Raw genomic sequence first — 17,354 nt, 5'->3', positions numbered from 1 at the left:
TAAAGATATTTTTTGATTTACAACAATAATAACCATAACGATGGAGCAGAATTGTTTATTAATTTGATGATAATATATGGGAAGTACAATGTACGCAAACAAAAATGGTCCAGTGATAAGCCTAATATTCATTTGTTTAAAATAGATCTTAAGCATTATATTGAAACCCTAAAAGACACACAAAATAAAAAAGCTATAAGAATGTATGCAATTTTGGAATCCTTATACAAATTTCTTGTAATTTCTATATCCCCTGTAAGTTTATTATTATTTAATTATTTATTTTTTTCTACTGATTTGTTCCTTTGATGTAAAAAAAAATGTAAACATTGTGTTCCTCATTTTGTATACTATTGTTCTTGTTATGCAATAAAATAAATAAAAGTATGTACCATATTTTTTGTTTATTTTATTTATCCACTTTCCATATATTTTGTACTAAATTTGTCAATCTGAACAAGTGGACGATGCTAAGTACAAGTATGAACGAGGTGTGAAATGTTTTGAATTGGTCCACTTTGACCACTTCGAGAGGTAGACAAAAGCACATTAGATCAGATCGCTCTAACAGTGTGAATGCAAATGTGATTGAATCCGGTTTAACGCCGCTAAACAGAGCCATCTCTCTGCCTATTGAGCTCATTCATAAACCAGCAGCTGGATTAATCTGCCATTGATAATGTTTGTTAATGTCCTGGTGAGGTATAGTTCCTACACCTCCAATACTCATCTCTGCTATGCAACTTTTGTTTTGTTGGTGTCATTTGATAGTTTATGACCTAAACTATGTAGTGGTGATGAAATCAGTAGAGGCATTGATGTATTTTAATGGACAACCTATGTATACCACTATGGCTTGAGGAGAATGCTGTGTGTTAATGTACTTCTCCCCCTCTTTATCTTATCACATTTGGTTTCGTAGTGGTTCAGCTGGATTTGAGGGTTGGTATTGCTTAAACTGGAAGAAGAAAAAGTCATCAGAATGAATGGCGTCACATTTAAAGGCAGTTTCACAGTGTTTTTAACATACCATGCGATACAGTTAAGTTTCGCTATGCACTGTGTTTTATTATATTATTTCCTTTATTATTCCTAGAAGGTCCTGTTGAGATCAACAGGCGTTTCATTCTACTATCTGTATATTTAAACATGTAACTTAATGTCTAACTTTACCTGCTTCAGGGCTATGAGGTTATTTCTCATAATTAATGATGATAACAACTTTAATGGAGTCAGATTAATCGTAACAGAGTCTGATGAATAATTATTTTATACACACTATGACTAAACTGCTTATTGGTTTAGAATAGCAGCGTAAGCTTCCAGTCCTACAGTGCACTAATATAATATGATACTCTTTTCACTAAACAAAGTTTGTCATTGATTGTTTTAATCAAATTAGGTACTGTGGGTAGTATTTTGCAAATCCCCATCTGTATGAGTGGGGATGAAGACTGGACTGAAAGGCTTCACAGCACGACCAACTCTTTCTGTCTCCTCCTCCTTCCTTTGTTATAAAGCTCCTGATCCTCTACTGCTGTTGTGTTGTCCTGAACTCAATCTGTCATCATGTTTGGGGCTCTTGTAAGTTTAGACTTGGCCTCTGTGGGCTTGACTCTGATGATGGGCTTGATTTTCTGGTTATGCTTGAGATCTTCAGGATTCATGCTTACAAAAGTCGATTTCCACCTGGTCCAACACCTCTGCCTTTTGTGGGAAACTTACCACATTTATTGAGGAACCCAATGGGCTTCAACAGATTAGTAAGTTTTTGCTGTTTTCTCTCATTGTGAAGCTCCGCTGCTGTATTCTGAACAACAAATACATTAACCTTGCTGTAAATGTTCTCCAAACAGTTGTCTCAGTATGGAGAAATAACCACTATGTATCTTGGGAGAAAGCCAGCAATAATCCTCAATACATCCAGGTGGCTAAGGAAGCCCTGGTTCAGGAAGCTTTTGCTGGAAGACCACATCTGCCAGTCATAGACTGGATATCTAATGGATTTGGTCAGTAACACTTTTCTTATTAAAGCTTCAAAAAATAACTTTTTTTTTTGTTTCCACAAAGAACCTTTCAGTAAACGGATCAGAATCAGTTTATAAATGTTAACACTTTTGCACACTTTAAAACCTTATGCACAATAATAAGGTTTAATATATGTTAAAGGTTCTTTATGGAATCAACAATGCCAGCATTTATTTTAAGACTGTACAGTTCAGCAAAATGTAATCATATCACTATGCCAAAGATGTGTAGATATAAAGGTCTGTTTCTCTCTTTTAGGTATAGTGATGGTCACATTTACCAACTCCTGGAAGCAGCAGAGACGGTTTGCTCTGCACACGCTCAAAAACTTTGGTCTGGGAAAGAAATCAATAGAAAGTCGCGTGTTAGAGGAAATCCAATATCTGATGGCTGAAATGCTCAAAGATGAAGGTATGACATGTTCATTTTGTTTAAACACAGTTTAAGACATTGTGTGAGGCTCCAAACAAGCTCACCTGTGCTTTTAAATATCAAACAGAAACCAATGACCCTCTCTGAAACATTTGTGACAAGAATATGTTGTAGAATATCAAAAGCTTCATGCTTATTTTTGCATATTACAATTTTACAAACAGTTTTAAATCTATGTTTCGTCTTTCTTTGCAGGCAAGCCAGTAATCCCCATCATACCCTACAGAATGCTGTTTCCAACATTTTCTGCTCCATCATGTTGGAGATCGCTTCGACTACGATAACAAACGCTTAATACCTTCTGAAAATGCTGAATGAAAACATGATGCTCACAGGATCAGCTATAGGACATGTATGATCAAATTCAATTTATGACTTTGTCTTATACAGTATATATGCACCTGACATATTCATCCTCATGTAGTGTTGTAACTTATTCATTATTTGCCAAGGCAACATATGTAGAAAATATTTATAGACAGAATTTAAATACCGAACACATCCCTACTAAAACATTGTAGTGTGACCTGCACTCCCTGCATTGCCATATATTTACAGTATGTGTTAAGTTTGTCTTTTTTTGTAAAATATAACTTTATATGGAGAAGAAAGTGCACATGTGGAATACAACAGGCCTGTTAGCTCATAATGCTTTATCTGTCTTAGATTTTCAACTTGGCCCCCTTCATCAAGCATTTCCCTGGTCCACACCAGAAGATCAAAGAACTCCAATGAGTTATATGGTTTCATTGGGGATGAAGTTGAAGAACACAGAAAAACTCTGGATCCAGGCAGTCCACGAGACTTCATTGATGCCTATCTGCTGGAGATCGAGAAAGTGAGATTATGAAAGGATTCTCATATGTATTAATTTAGTTGTAGTTACAATAAACTGACAGCTTTCTTCTATCTGAAACAGCAAAAGTCCAACAAAGACTCCACATTTCATGAAGATAACCTGATTGGTTCAGCAATTGACTTGTTTTGCTGGAACGACAGCACCGCAACCAGTATCAGATGGGGACTCCTCTTCTTGATTCAAAACCCAGATATACAAGGTACTAAGTAAAACATCAACTGCAGTAATGACTGAATTCTGTTTATGTTTTCTGCTGAAATTGTACTTTAGGTTTCACCACTACTCTGAACCTTTAGCTTAGATGTGTGGTGATTATACATTTTAGCTTATCTGCTGATTTAGACCAGCATCTTAATAAAATGTTTCCTCTATGTTAGAAGAACGTATTCAGAACATTCTCTTTTAGATTCTATTTAAGTTGTTACAAAAACCCTCCCTGGAACTTTTCGGAAAGTTTAGTTTTTGGTTACCAAAAAGCAAATGCTACAGAAAATGTTTGCCCCCCCCCCCCCCAATAGTATCCATATGGGAACTTTAGGAGAACATTTGTACTATCTGGGTCCTAAACGTTTTTCCCTTAACCGTCTGTTGCACGACACAGAGAGATGTCATGAGGAGATTGTTCAAGTTCTGGGTTACGACCGCTTGCCCAGCATGGATGACCGTGTCAGACTACCGTACACAAACGCCACTATTCACGAGATTCAACGCTTTGCAAAAACTGTACCATTATGTGTGATTCATGAAACGATTCAGCCCCAAAAACTACGTGGATTCGACATTCCTCAGGTAATGAATGGAGCTTGAGTGAGTGGATGAAGCTAATGGATTGTAAAAATGGAAATTTGCCCTGGCTTTTCATATTCAAGTTGTTCTTATCAACGCAAATCAGTTCTTTCATGATAAAGATTAAGATTTAGGCATTTTGAATGTATAAAGAGTTTATACAGTTACTGTGGCACTAAATTGGTCTCCATAATAATTATCATTAAAGATATGATTCACACATGCATATACAGCTTATATTTCAGGCTCCAGGTTATATTACATCAAAAGAAGGAACTATCATACAATTCATTCATTTATTAATATGCTAATCTTTTTTCTCATACAGGGAACTATGATCATGACAAACTTGGCTGCAATTTTCAGCAATAAGGATCACTGGAAGCATCCTGACACATTCAACCCAGAGAATTTCCTGGATGAGAACGGACACTCAGCAAGCCGGAGTCGTACATTCCATTTTCCCTGGGTGAGTCGGGTGTTTGTGATATTATAATGATAAATGTCATTTGCTGAAGTGTTTTATTGACTAAACATGAGGTGAAAACCTGTATTTGTATTTGCGGGTTACAAAACCTCTGTTTAAATGAGTCATAGCACACACATCCCATGTCTAATCCAAAAACACCTTTTAAAGACACTGGTGTGTATTTAGAATTTGCTGTGTGTAGAGATCTCCGCTGCTTGTCGTAATGTTCTTAAATAAAGCCCCATTTACACCAATACGTTTTAGTTTTAAAACGGCGTTTAGAATGAAAAACATCCAGTCCACGCTGAAAACACCACATCACGTGCACACTCTCCATGCATGATAAGAGCTGTGCATGTCGCAGGTTCATCAAGGATCTACCGCTGGATCTAACCTCACTATATTTGTAAACGCAATATTTTATTCATCTTGTATATTAGTGACATATTCCCTGAATTTGGTCTTTTGAATCTATTACTTGTTCTCAGGTGACGTGTTTTGGCTGAGCGCAAAGATAAGTTAGGTTAATATATTAATTAATGTAACCGCGTACACTGATTCTGCATATTGACTCATTACTTGTCTTTATTTCCTGGATTGTATAAACTTATTATTGTACGTTATACTTTTATAATGGCCTATTGATTATTAAAACTGATATTCAGCGAAAGAGAGGGTATGTTTCGTATTTTCAATGAAAATTAAAGGAGGCAGGTCTGTTATAGTTTTGTTTTGTTATAAATATGCATGAAGATGACGGTCATGTAAATATGCAGCTACACGACGCCTCAACATTTTTGGTGTCTGTTAAATTGCTGATATCAAAATAACAATAGGCAGTTCCTTATCATGTTACAGCCATTAAACTAGACCAGATTTGTATTCAATAGAAAGTCTCTGTTTTCAAAGATTTCTGCATTTGGTGTTTATGGAAGCAATAATGGTGGCTTTTTCAAAAACTTGCACTTAGAGACCTCTTTTCTATAATACATTTAGTTGTGAAAACAGGAAAATGCATTAAAAGTTTACAGTGTTTTGACTAAAACTTTGTCTTGCTAATGCCTCCTAAGCACAGGCAGTAGTCGCTGGATTGATCTGTGTGTTTGTTTTTTAGGGCTGAGGGCCTGTCTGGGTGAGTCACTGGCGAGGACGGAGCTCTTCCTGTTCGCCACTGTTCTCCTACAGAGGATTCATTCTCTTGGCCGCCTGATGCAAAGCCCATAGACATGGATGGCATTGTGGGTATAGTCCGCTATCCTCAAACTTTTAGCATCATCTGCTGCAGTAGAGACACCAAAAAGTGACTCAAACACATCAAGCCATCACATACAAGGGAAAAACAGTAACACCACAGCCGTTGAGACACAGAAGAGACTTTGGCTCATCTAAATCATGTATTATTCACAGTTCTCAGGTAACTCTGATAATAGGTATAACATTTCTTGAACATTTAAGTACAGCTGTATTTTAGTCTTCATGCAGTCAAAATTAAATTAGTTTTTGGGCAATGTTTTGACTTTATTTTAATTGTTTATATTAATGCTGTACTGTAATGATCTTTCATCAAATAAAAAATTCCATTCAAATGTAAAGTCATTTTTTTAAAGACTCTGGCCTGCCATTTCATTGTTTTTAGCTTCAAATACCCATTTTGCATGAAAATCACTGGCTAATTGTCTGCTAAATGCAAGGAAAAATATATTTTGTGAAGGAGCTACTTATAAACATCTGCATCTAAAAGTGTTGTTTTTGAGATATAATCATATATCTCATAGACAGCTAATACATTACCATTTATAGCCTATCAAAAACATTTTTCAGCGTTTATTTAGCAAATAACATGTTTTAATCGACGCACATATGGCGTTTAGCATGCTTTACCATGGCCCTCTATGTGTGTTCATTATTGAATCCTGAGTTTTCAATATTGTATTGCACTACTGTTAAGCACAACAGTGAACAGTAACAGTTTAAGACAGTCTAGTGTGTATATGTTTTGACGTTTTTCCCTTGTCAGCTAAAAATCCAAAAACCGAGGGAGATCACAAATAATAACTTGAGAGATTTAAAGGGAAAATCGGCAATCGACAGCACTATATACGACTGTCTTATTTAAGTAATGGAATCAATGATATTGAAATTAGTTCAGTTACTAACAAGCATTGCCCCCTCAGAAAGAATTTGTGCCCCTCCAGTTTTCATAAAGGATTGTTCAGAACTGAAAATGATTTCTGTCATTCCAACCTCCAGAACACACATTTAGATATTTTATAATATGAAATAGCAATTAAATTAGGAAAAATGTGAGATTAAAGATAGGCCTATAGTACAGAGATCTGGTCCCCGCATCAGGTCAGGTGTGCTCAGCCTTTAAAATGCGCACACGGCGGTGGAGGCACACTCTAAACTCACACAGTAGAAAAACTGAAGGCGAGCTGCCTAAGTCTACATGTTTCGGTTAACTTATTCTTTAAATATAACTGTCTTGAGCTCTAAAAGGAAAAAATGCAGAAGAAATTTGCTGTAAAAACTTAATTTAATCTAAAGCAGAGACGCAACTACCAATCATTTTCACATTAGTTTTTCAGTTAGGGGATATGTAGCCTAATAAAAATGTTTAGTTGGACACTGCTTATTCCCACAGCAGTCTACACTATAATTAGTATTTTAATTTATTATATGTATTTTTATTAATGTTGTTAAAATTAAGCTAAAATTGACAAATGCAGAACCCTTTTGGATGATTGCTTTCATTTTGACATCGCTAAAGCGCACCTTAACAGTTGTGAAAAGAAACATGCCATCATGCAGCAGACGATGTTTAAAGATCATCGGCCTGCGAAGTCAAGTTTACAGTGTTAGAAATTAAATTGGTGTATAGTGTGTGAGTGGATTTGCCGCAGATCAACCTCCCACACCTCTCGCTGCAGGTAGGCTGAATGATAATCTTTAAAATATGTGATGTAGACTATACTGCTATTTTAAGAGCTAAAATACAGTTAGCATATCTTGTTTTGACTTAGCGCATGGCCCTAAAAAATGAAAATGTAACCTGAAAACAAGTTATTAAAATAGACTTAATAACTAAATAAAATCACAGGTAAGCCTAGTGACCTAATGGTTTATGATGGCGTTTTTACAACCAACCGGACAATATCACGAAAAAACCTCACTTATAGCCTAACATAAATCTTTATTTTTACCGTTAAAACTATGAAAAATGGCTATATAGCCTATTGAGTTGCGTGTTATCCATGCCAATTTCCCAAATTTAACCAATTTCACAGTAATAACTGTGAATTTAGACGTCTTTTTTTTTTAGGTATTTTTCTAGCTACACTAAAGCCTTAAAATGTAACTAACACATTTAGCTACTTTTTTAACATTTAACTTTTTCTTAACACTGATATTGGTTGGAGAATAGGTAGGCCCTCACAGAATCTGTGCGCGCAGAACGCCACAAATTTTTAGGCCATCGTTGATGCTGTTTATTTACTTGTGTAAATGTCTGAAAATGTATATTTATTCAGTTTTTAAATTAATTTCACTAATATTATTGACTAATATGAAAATATTCATATTAATTATTTACAATACAGTTTGTAAAGTAATATTTTGTCTTTTAGTAGATATATTATATGAGAAACTTGCTTTGTTTACCATCTAATTGGATTTGCATTGTAAACATTCATAAAAGTTAAAAAGATTTTACTTCTTATTTAATATATGAAGGTTTTAGTTATGATACTCCCAAAATAATTCTGCATAAATCCGCAGATTTTTAAGACAATTCTGCGAAATAGCAAAAAATGTCCGCAGGTTCCTTCTGGCCCTGGTAATAGGCTATGTGAAGCGTGATGACTCTGTTATGCTGATTTCCCTGTATTTATTTAGCGGTTATACGAATAGTCTAACCATGGGTTAGCTTGCTTGTGTGGGCATAGTTTGACGTCTGTACCTAAAACTTTAAACATTCCTATTATTTAAAATAAAATGGAAAGAAATAAGGAGAATAAAATATGATTTAAAGCACTCATTCGGCGCCGAAGCCATGATCTGTCTGCGTACAGTATATGTAAATGGTATCGTTGCATTACCTTCATTGATAAAATCAGTAATTGCAAAACTGTGCATATTATTATAACTATAAAAAAGCATATTACTGCCTTAAGTCAATAACTTAGGCAGTAATGCAAAGTAATAAATAAGTGAATAAATAGCCTAAACGAAAGGAACAAGAGGGACTAAAATCATTCACTAGGTCTATGATTTATCAGTCACCCCCTATGGGATTAAAATGCCCCCTCAGTTATAACATCCAGGTGCCGGGCCTGCTGAATGGTTTATAATTATTAAAACTGAATACTTTAATCAAGATTGTAGATGAGTCTGGCGTGCCAAAACATGTTTTAAAGCACATGGTCACATCGTAGCCATGTTGCTTTCTCAGTTATGAAATGCCTCACAAAAAAAAAAGCAGCAGAATAATTGACCCTTGTCTGTTTGATTACTGAATAATAATAAATAATGCACAACTCGAGTTGTAACGGCCACTCAGACATAATATGCCAGTCTACAGTGTGGGAAATTTATCCATGAATGAAACCATTGGTCAAATCCCATAATTCATAAGTTGTAACCAAGAGACTCCTGCCAGTAGCAGAAACAGAGAAACTTTAGCGCTGCTGGACTCATTTATATTCACTATTAGTTATCATTATCAGTTTTTTACCATCATACTGATAACTTTTAGTCATTCGGCATAACTACAGTTCAAACCGCTGTGGCTAAAACCCATTCTTACATTATGTACTATAAGGCCCTTTTCACACCGGGTATTAAGATGCACTTTTGTCAGTCCGATAACAAGTAGACAACGCTAGGTGTGAAGCATTTTAAATTTCTCCATTTGCGCCCACTTCCAGAGGTAGTTGAAAACACATTAGATCAGATCGCTCTAACAGTGCGAATGCAAATGTGTTTCAATCCGGTTTAACAGCCGCTAAACACAACCTTCTCTCTGCCTATTGAGCTCACTCATAAACCAGAAGCTAGAGAGAATGATTCAATCTGTCATTGATAATCTTAGATTTTGTATTACAGGACAAGAAAATGTATAGATTAGAATGATCTTTTAACAGTCCCCATATGTTATATCTCCTTTTGGGTCCCACTTTATATTAAGTGTCCTTAACTACTATGTACTGTAAGATTGGGTTTTAAAACCACAGCGGTTCGAACTGTAGTTCTGCCGAATGGGCAGTATTAATAGCTATAAATGTGGGAGAGCGTTGACATTATGTGATTGTATTGTATTGCAATATGGAGCAGTTAAGTGTTGATGTTAAATCAAAAGTAATTCACAAATACTTGAAAATGAAATGATTTAATAACAATTATTCTCTATGGTTACAACTGAATTAATTACAAAATAACTGTATAAAATGATCAAATATGAAATGATAAAAGCATATGATATAAACTGTACCCAGCTTAAATGTAAAATTAAAGTTACCAGAGGTAGAAGGAGAGACACAGGGGGAGGGAGAGAGAGACAAAGAGAACAGGCCCAGAAGTTAGCCTGATTGCAGTAGAGTCAGAGAAGATAGACTCCAGACGAGGAGAGGAGAAGAGCAGACCAGGAAAAGACAGGTCAGGAAAAGAAAAGAGGCAGAGCAGCGTTTTACCACCTATTTTGTATCTTTCTTGACCATGTGACTAAAGCCCAAATGCTGAGACATTCAAACTGACCAATCAACATGTGACCACATCGTAAAACCCCCAAAGTCCACATACCAGGCCCTGATCTTATCAGTATCTGCCTTTGGAGTCAGTATGGACCTTCTTGAGTCAAAAATACATGTTTTGTCATGTGAACAAACGCATATAATAATTTAGCCTCTTACAATACTTACACCGAAATGAATAATTCGTTACAATGTACTTATTGTGTAAATACATGGATTTACTGTGTAATTATGCTTGATTAAATACCTGTGTGTGATTACATCTGCAATTCAATTCTGTAATTACATTTGTACGTACACTGGTGACCATTCCTTACACCTTAACCCACCCTTAAACCTACCCATATCACCAAACCTGTCCATAACCCTACCCCTATCCAAACACTCAAGAGCACCACGAGTGTTCTCAAATACATTATAACCCCAGTAAGTACATTGTGTTTATTTTTTGATGCAACTACATAGTAATTAAGGACACTTGATATGAAGTGGGAATAATAAACAGATTTTTGAAATATGGCTGTTTAATTCTCTTTAAACAGCAGATCCCATGCAGCACCAGAGAACTAGTGTTTCTATCAACTTCTAAGGCCTAGAATATAGACGTGTTCTGTTTAAAAGAGCCCCTATTATGGGTTTTTGAAAATGAGCTTCCATGCAGTGTGCAACACAGCTCTAAGTGAACGAAAACATCCAGCTGAGGTTTAAATCTAAAAGTGCACCTTGTTTAAAACTATTGCATCTTTAGTGAAATATTTGACTCTGAGTCTAATAAACGAATCGAGTTGGGTTTGGATCTTTAGTTTGATCGCATCGACACGGTACATCAGCAAATATGTAGTTTCAGTTCCGGTAAAATGTGCACATGCTTTCCCTCCACACACTAGCAGAGGCGCGGGGGATCACAGGACTGATCATGCCGCGAAAATGATGATCACTGACAGATGGAGATTCGGCTGAGGGGAATAAAGGGTTAAAGTTCTTTTACACAACAACACCACAGTATAGCCAACCGTGTGCTGTTTGTTACTGTCATTTTTCTGATTTTTGATACAATAACGTACGCTGCAACTTGGGATTCGTCAGCCGTTTGTTATTGAAGGAGCAGCAGAGACTATGGGACTTTGTCAGACTTTGACAGGGATTTTGTCAGTAAATTTTACATTTCAAATGGACCAGTTTCTTCTTCTCCGGATCATATCATGTAAGTTTCATTAAAATTGTTGCCTCGTTTTGTGTAGTTTGCAAAATATGTGTTTAATTGTGTGTTATACGTTTATAACGACTAGTAATCACATATCTATTATAGATCAGTGCTTGTACTGTATCTCTCAGATTAAATCTGTATGGGCTGTCCTCCTTACACTGGCTGCCTGTTAGGTTTCGTATTGAATTTAAAATATTGCTTCTTACATATAAAGCTTTAAATAATCTAGCTCCTGTTTATGCTAACCAACCTACTGTCTCGCTACAATCCAACTCGCTCTTTAAGGTCTCAAAACTCAGGGCTTCTGGTAGTACCTAGAATAGCAAAGTCCGAGTAAAGGAGGTCGAGCCTTCTCATTTATAGCTCCTAAACTCTGGAATAGTCTTCCTGATAACGTCTGATGGTCTGACACACTCTCCCAATTCAAAAGCTAGATTGAAGACCTATCTGTTCAGTAAGCATACACTTAGTGCACCACTTAGCGGGCTTCACACAGGTTCTGCATCTTGTTGATATACACTATGAACAACAGCTACGCTAATATTCTCTTTATTCTCCATTTCCACCTGGGATTACTCGTTCCCGAGGCCTCAGACTATGCAGAGTCACTGATTCGATACAGGCCAAAAATGAGATGATCCCAAGGTTTCCATATCCTGGACCAGGGCGTATCCTGAGCAGCTACTGTGATGGTCATGGAAGAGTGGAGAACATGAGACGATTCCTGTGCCGCTCCGAGACAGTACGAGTCTTCGCTGAGGCCAGCTTCCAGCCTCCGCCGCTGAGACTGCAGGCTCTGCACAAGACGTTTGGCCAGCGGAGAAATTAAAATGGTCGTGCCCAAACTGAGCCTGGTTTCTCTCAAGGTTTTTTTTTCTTCACTTCACTTTTTTTTTACCTCTCCGTTGTCGGCACTGGCTTGCATGGTTCAGGATCTGTAGAGCTGCGCATCGTTGGATTTGCTCTTCAGTGTTTGGACTCTCAGTAGTGATTATTAACCACACTGAACTGAGCTCAACTGAACTGAACTTAAACACTACAAACTGAACTACACTGTTCCTATTTACTGTGACCTTTTATGTGAAGCTGCTTTGACACAATCTACATTGTATAAGCGCTATACAAATAAAGGTGAATTGAATTGAATTGTTCACATATGGCGTAAAAACGTGACGCATGCTTCTTCCTTTACCGATTTAAATGCGTTTCTGAACTCGTGATTCTCTGCTGTTTGGCTCTATGGCCATCATCAGCTGTTCCTACACACACACGGCGTGGTCAATTTTCAAAATAGTTCAACTTTTGCCACTGTGTGGATTAATACTGAATGTGGTGTCGTAATTACTTGGGGTTAGGGTTAAGAGTAGAGCAATATGCTGGTGTTCAACTGCATTGCTTTATTGCATTCCTGCATTGGACTCTCACATACTTTCTGCTACTTCATACTGTAGCCGTGGTGGGCATTTCTCTCTGCCTTGTGCTTAACGCAGTTGACCAATCGCAACATACTGGGTCATCGGACCAATCAGTGCAGACTAGCTTCGCACCAAGGAGGGGTTTGGGAACAACTGAATCACTGAACGAATCATATAGGAGTCGCCTTTTTTAAATGCAAAATAGGTGCTATTTAACAAATTGGCTGTTGTGTTTATAAATTAATTTAACAGTTATTTTTAGAACATCTAAAGTAACTTAACTAGGTGTCTTTTGAGTAAAACTATTATGCAAAGGATAACAGGAAAAGATGATCATCCAACACATGCATCATTTATTTTTTCCGATCAACTGCTTAGACACTTTACTCTGTTTTACAGCTGTAGTATGAATATATGCTGTTGTTTCTATAAAATTGGTCTAACAAATATTTCAGAACTTCAAAATTAATTCAGGCGAATAAGAAACATTATGCAAAAGATGAGGAATGATCACACAAAACAAAGACGGATCACTCTAAACATGCATTATCTAAACAGTTCGAAGCTCAAACTTGCGTTTCTGAAGGTAGCTTTGAATAGAATAAAATAATTAAAAGACATTAAAGCCTTTGCACAGAAATAAACTTTCTCAAAAATGGATCCTATGAAAAATCTATATTTTGATTAGTCAATACATAAGTAACATATTTCTAAGTATTTTCAATTGTTTTGGTAGACTACTTTTTATTTTGTGTAAGTTGTGAAAATTGCACTAGCTTTCCAGTGTCAAAGCATGAAATCCAACACCCACCCACAGTCCCATCAACAACATTATCAGAAAAATGGTTGACAATGGACAAAAGAAACACATTTAAATGTCAGGTGTGAATGGCAGTGTGTCTCTTTTGTCCTCTAGAGTTCAGACTGATGAAAACACATCTTAATGCGAGGTGTGAACAGGGCCTTGTGGTCTCTTCTATGCTAATAAAGGACTGCTGGGACATTCCAAGCACAGGACGAGTTCCTACACATCCTATACACATCTTTGGCTTTTAACTTTTGGTCATGTTTGGTGTCATTTCACAGTTTATGGTCTCAATAAAAGACATTGAGTATTTTGTACAATCAGTGTGCACCGCTGTCTAGCCATGGCTTGAGGAGAATACTGTATGTTAATGTGCCTCTCCCCCTCTCTATCTCCTCACCTTTGGTTTCACAATAGATGAGCTGGTTTTGGGGGTTGGTTTTTTACTCATGTTTGACAATGCTTTGCTCAGGGTGTAACAAGAAAAGGCGATCAGGAAGAATTGCGTCATACAGTAATAAAGGCAGTTTTACCATGTTTTCAACATAGCAGTGCACATTTTACAGTTAAGTTTCTCTATACACTTATTATTGTTATTTCCTTTATTTTTGCTAGGATGGTTCCATTGAGATTAAGAGAAATACAGAAACAAGTTTCATGTTAAGATATGACAGATATGATATAAGATAATAATTATATTACTCACACCGTTCCCTTCAACTGCTCTCTCTTCTGATTGTTTGGTTTAGAATAGCAGCATAAGCTTCCAGCTTTACAGAGCACTAATATAATGTGATACTCTTTTCACTAAACTCAGATTGTGATTGTTTTAATCAAATCAGGTACTTTAGGTAATAATTTGCAGGTCAATAGATTTTATTTACAATATGCGGGGCTCTGGATGAAGACGGGGCTGAAAGGCGTAACAGCAGGTCAATCACTTTCTGTCTCCTTCCTCTTCTCCTTCTGTTGTTATAAAGCTCCTGACCCTCTGCTGCTGTTGTGTTTGTCCTGAACTCAACTGGTCACCATGTTTGCGGCTCTCATGAAGTTAGACTTTTCCTCTGTGGGCTTGTCTCTGTTTCTGGGCTTGATTTTTATGTTTCTGTTTGAGATCTTCAGGATTCATTCCTACAATGGTCGATTTCCACCTGGTCCAACACCTCTGCCTTTTGTGGGAAACTTACCACACTTATTGAACCCAGTGGAGTTTATAAGATCAGTAAGTCTTTGCTGTTTTTCTCCATTTTGAAGCTCTGTTGCTGTATTCTAAACAAAAAACTGCATTGAGCTTACTGTAAATGTTCTCTAAACAGTTGTCTCAATATGGGGAAATGACCACTATGTATCTTGGGAGAAAGCCAGTGATAATGCTCAATACAATCCAGGTGGCTAAGGAAGCCCTGGTTCAGGATGCTTTTGCTGAAAGACCCCCTCTGCCAATAGTAGACTGGACGTCTAATGGACTTGGTCAGTAACACTTTTCTTAATAAAGCTTTCAATAGAGGGTTTTCACAGACATGGAGTAGAAGAACCATTTTTGTTTCCCCAAAGAACCTTTCAGCAAATAGATCAGAATCATTTTTATAAATCTAAATACCTTTTGCACATTTTAAAAACCTTAAACACAATAATAAAGTTGTTAAAGTGTGTAGATGTTAAAGGTTGTTTATGGAATCAAAAAGATCATACAGTTAAGCAAAATGTAATCATATCACTATGCTAAAGATGCCCTTACAAAAGAATACTGCAGTTTTTTAAGGTAATATTGCAGTTTTAGTTCATTTCTGAAAAGTTTTGAACACAAAAACTGTGTTATTTAAGTATTGCAGTATTACTGCAATACAACTATAGTACTACAATACAACCAACTGCAGTACATCTACTGCAATTTAACTGAATTACTACTACAGTACAACTGCAGTACAACTACTGGTCAGTGGACAATGGTTTCCAAATAAGGTTTCAGTACTTTAGTTGAATTGCAGTAGTACCACAATATATTGTATTGCACTTTTCAGAAGTATAACTAACTCCAGAAATACATCTGCAATATTGCAATACATAATAAACTAAAGTGTATTTTTAATACTTATGTACTTAAGTGCAATAAATAATGCAGTGCATCTGGAAAGTATTCGTAGCACTTCACTTTTTTTCAATTTTTTTATGTTACAGCCTTATTCCAAAATGGATTAAATTCATTTATGTCCTCACAATTCTACACACAAAACCCCATAATGACAATGTGAAAAAAGAGTTGTTGAAATTGTTGCAAAGCTCTAAATTGAGCTCAGGTACATTCTGTCTCCACTGCTCATTCTTGAGATGTTTCAGCAGCTTCATTGGAGTTCACCTGTGGTCAATTCATTTGATTGGACATGAAAAGGCATACACCTGTCTATATAAGGTCCCAGGGTTGACAGTGCATGTCAAAGCACAAACTAAGCATGAAGACAAAGGAATTGTCTGTAGACCTCTGAGACAGGATTGTCTTGAGGCACAAGGCTGGGAAAGCTTACAGAAAAATTTCTGCTGCTCTGAAAGTTCCAATGAGCACAGTGGCCTCCATCATCCATAAGTGGAAGATGCTTGGAACCACCAGGACTCTTCCTGGAGCTGGCCGGCCATCTAAGCGGAGTGATCGGGAGAGAAGGGCCTTAGTCAGGGAGGTGATCAATAACCTGATGGTCACTCTGTCTGAGCTCCAGCGTTCTTCTGTGGAGCAATCATCTGTGCAGCAATCCACCAATCAGGTCTGTATGTTAGAGTGGCCAGACGAAAGCCGCTCCCCACCTAGAATTTGCCAAAAGGCATCAGAAGGACTCTCAGACCATAAGAAACAAAATTCTCTGGTCTGATGAGACTAAAATTGAACTTATTGGAATGAATGCCAGGCATTTTGGAATAAGGCTGTAACACAAAAAAATGTGGGAAAGTGCTATGAATACTCTTCTTGATTCAAAAACCAACCAGATGTACAAGGTGCTAAATTTAAACATTAGCAGTAGATGAGATTTATTTTAATGACTGGATTCTGTATACCTTTTCCACTTATGCTAATTCAGACTGCATGATTTTTCAAGTTGTCGCGTCACAGATGTTTTCACATTGCATGACTATCTGGGGTAGCGTTCCGTCGCTGTTGTGTTTACACTGCAAGATGGATCATGACATTGACAACTTTGAATCGTTGACAACCTTGTCTCGGTCCGCAAACTATGTCTCACAGCCACACACACGAGAAGTGAAATAAAAAAAAACAAAACCTTTTGTTCTTAACTACATAATGAGAAAAGAGTCTGTAGTGGGGTAAAAATAGTACTTATTTTGCTCACCTGGCTTTTGAAGGGAATCAGCAATTGCTATCCGACTTTTTTCTTTTTCTACCCAGTTGTGGAATTGCTCAGATGACTGTCAAAAAGATACTGGCGCTCATGCCAAATTTACATAGTTTTTCCTCCATTTCATGGGTCTAAATAGACCGAACAGAAGCCCTTTTAACTTCTCCTCCAACCTCCCGCTGTCCTGCAGATACCCATACTAGTGGATGCTGCTCTCTCATTTGCTGTTGGTGATGGCCGATGTTATTTTCAATCAGAACAT

At 36.9% G+C, this 17,354-nt stretch overlaps 1 pseudogene; it reads left to right on the top strand.

Annotated features, from left to right (window-relative positions):
- Positions 1–1,566: 1,566 nt before the first annotated feature.
- Positions 1,567–5,878, top strand: LOC130217065 (cytochrome P450 2B4-like; annotated as a pseudogene).
- Positions 5,879–17,354: the final 11,476 nt, after the last annotated feature.

This window comes from Danio aesculapii, chromosome 23 (genome assembly GCF_903798145.1).
Source record: "Danio aesculapii chromosome 23, fDanAes4.1, whole genome shotgun sequence".
NCBI lineage: Eukaryota > Metazoa > Chordata > Actinopteri > Cypriniformes > Danionidae > Danio > Danio aesculapii.
This window is presented reverse-complemented; position numbering and strand designations above follow the sequence as displayed.